Source organism: Gekko japonicus, unplaced genomic scaffold (genome assembly GCF_001447785.1).
Source record: "Gekko japonicus isolate JY-2015 unplaced genomic scaffold, Gekko_japonicus_V1.1 scaffold32, whole genome shotgun sequence".
NCBI lineage: Eukaryota > Metazoa > Chordata > Lepidosauria > Squamata > Gekkonidae > Gekko > Gekko japonicus.
In genome coordinates this window covers 687652-690644 of record NW_015167527.1, presented here as the reverse complement: position 1 = coordinate 690644, position 2993 = coordinate 687652, and the positions used below count along the sequence as shown (strand labels likewise).

Below are 2993 nucleotides of genomic sequence, written 5' to 3'. Positions count from 1 at the left end.
CCTGGTACAGTTCCGCAGGGCCTGCAAGACAGAGCTCTTCCGTCAGGCTTTTGAGTAGGAGCCGCCACCGCCACTACCACCACCGTGCGACTGCAGAGCAGTTCCGCCACGTCGGGCTGACTGGCCAGCTAAAATATCGTGGCCTATGGCATCCCCCCCTTTTTTGACCCCATTGGGATATGCAATAGGGAGTAAGTATTGTAGTCATTATGTATCCTGTGAGATGTGCATTTTTGCCTAAACTGTTTTAACTGTTGACTTTTACTGCACTTGTGCCTTAATTGTTTTAACTTCTTGTATTTTTATCGCACTTTTGTGCCTGTGTAAGCCGCCCTGAGCCCGCGTGCGAGGAGGGCGGGGTATAAATGAAAATAAATAAAGAAATAAAGAAATTAATAAATAAATCCCTTCAGCTGGGTTTGCAACCTCCCCCCCCCCACACCGAAGTGTGATTCTGTGCTTCAGATCAGTCCTGTGGAACTGGCATCACCACATTGGCACTAGGTTCCACTGGCCATCTGTGATTGCATTGGTACTGCTGGGCACTCTGTACATTGTACTGGTTCTGCTAGGCTTGCAAAAATGCCCTCCTTGCTTGGATTGTGATTAAGCTGGCATTGCCACATTGGCACTGGGTTCTGCTGGGCTTGCAAAAGTGCCCGCCTTCAGTTTCTACTGCAGAGATTCTCTGGTTTGACCTTAGTCCTGTTGGGTTTGCAGTGCCACAGTGGCTCTGGTTGTGCTGGGGACATTGCACTGGTTCATCTGGGTATGTGAAAATGCCCCCCCCAGCTGTTTTTTCCTCCACTGGAAAAAATGGAGGATGGGGGCAGCTTTTAGGGGGCTGTAACTCAGACCCTGTAAACCCAATCCTCACCATCTTTGGATGGAAGGCAGAGGAGAATCAGCCGGAGATCCCTTGCGAGTTTGGTGTCTCTAGCTTGCACAGGATCAATTCTATACATTCTTGATACTCCTGAACCTGTGCCTGTCAAAATGACTGCCTGTCAGCTATCATTTTCCCAGAAAGCACTTTCCTCGGTGCACCTTCTTTTGGGGTCTGTAACTCGGATCCTGTAAATCCAATCCTCACCAAACTTGGAGGGCAGGTACAGGAGAATCAGCCACAGATTCCCTGTGAGCTTTATGTCTCTAGAGCACTGGGGGTGGCAGCGTTCTACCATATCTCAAACCTCACAAACTGAACTGGTTCTTTTGGCTCTTAAAAGTTCATGACAGGTCATGGTTTTGCAGACCGAGCATGCCACAAACCAAACTGCATTTTCCTGCTTTGTACCCATCCCCTATTTGTAGCCAACGTCTTGGTGTTTTGCTAGTGGATCAGTCACTGACCTTCAGCACAGGAGAATTAGAAGTTACCTAACAACATTCAATATAGGGCACCGGGAAAATGTATTAATTGGTCATACAAATACTAGGCAGGGATGGTCTCATCACCAGTATACAGAATTTTAGGCAAACCTGGAGATGTGCTGAAAATACTGAAGAGAGCCAGATACTGGCACCAGCCTGTTACAGGACACATTTTGCCTGTAACAATTAGCAGCACAGTAAAGAGTTAGTCTTTAAGCCATAATACTTGAGGAACAGCCCTGTCTTAGGAATCCACATACAATATTGGGTGCAGAAGTATAAAGTGTCTCCAAAAAGTTAAGGTTGCTATTAAGTTCTGCATGCTCTGCAAAGTCAATTTTCTCTCAGCTCCACCTACTAAAAATTCTTCCTACAAGTTCCACTGCCTGGTGAAGGTGTGAGACCAGGAATGCTCTCCCAAATTTTCATGTTTCTAGCCCATATCAAGGAGTTTCAGGGGTTTGGAGAGGGGGAGCAGATGTTGGACTGCCAAGGCACCAACAAAAGCTTACTTTGTACATAGTTAGGAAATTTTAAAAAAACTTTTTCTATTTTGAACTAGGCAAGCTGCGCTCTTTAGACAGGATTAGCCTAACATGGAGAAGGGTTGACTAATCCCCCTTCTGGAATTGAACCTATCTATACCTGACTCCATGCAGTGCCAGGACTATAAGGCCAGAGCTGGTGACTGACATCTGTGATCCTTGACAATCTTGCAGAAGAGCAATATTTGGACTACTCTTAAAGTAGATGCAAGAATGATACAGGAATGCTTCATACTACACAAGGTAGTCTGATAGGAATGAGGAACTCCTCTGAAGCATTTACAGGATGCTCAAAACTGAGTCAGCCATGCTCAACAGGATGCATTAAAACTGCTACTGATTCACGAGGAAATTAATACACACCACACTGCTTCAGAGAAGGGGCTTTTGACTTTAAACAGATATCTGATCAGGTTAAGTTGATCAGACATCAAGAATCCACCCAGTGTAGGACCATTCTCAACACAAGTGTGCTATTGCTTTTTCTAATGGCGCTGTCTTCTGCAGAGCCTGTGCTGTGATAGGCTCTTCCTGTGTACCAGCACAACTTCAGCATTCTGTCTTTCATACCAGTGGATACATATTGGAGGAGAAGAGGAGGAGATTGGATTTATACCCCGCCCTTCACTACCCAAAGGTGTCTCAGAGCGGCTTACAAACTCCTTTCCCTTCCCCTCCCCACAACAGACACCCTGTGAGGTAGGTAGGGCTGAGAGAGCTGACAGAAACTGCTCTTTTTCAAGAACAGCTCTTATCAGAACTAAGATTTGCCCAAGGTCATCCAGCCAGGTGCAAGTCAAAGAATAAAAGTATCTGTGATAGTTGATTTGTAGTTTGACATATTATGTTTCTGTATGATGGTACCCTAACTGGCTGTATTGTAAGATATGACCTGTCTTCTTGGAGTCAAAGAACTGCTCTAGTCTCCTGTCCAGGCCAACCAACAGACCCAAGGAAAGGACCAGGAAAGGAAACTGAAAACTCCCCTCTAGTTAACACGACAATCTCCCTTCCTTCATTTTGATTTCTCCTTTTTATTCTTTGTTAGTGCCAAGTATAAATGGTTCTTATGTA

General features: G+C 45.3%; 1 protein-coding gene across 1 annotated transcript in view; it reads right to left on the bottom strand.

The window, feature by feature from the left end:
- DCAF5 (DDB1 and CUL4 associated factor 5) overlaps positions 1–2993 on the bottom strand; it is a 57995-nt gene that overhangs the window by 14585 nt on the left and 40417 nt on the right. The window lies entirely within an intron of this gene.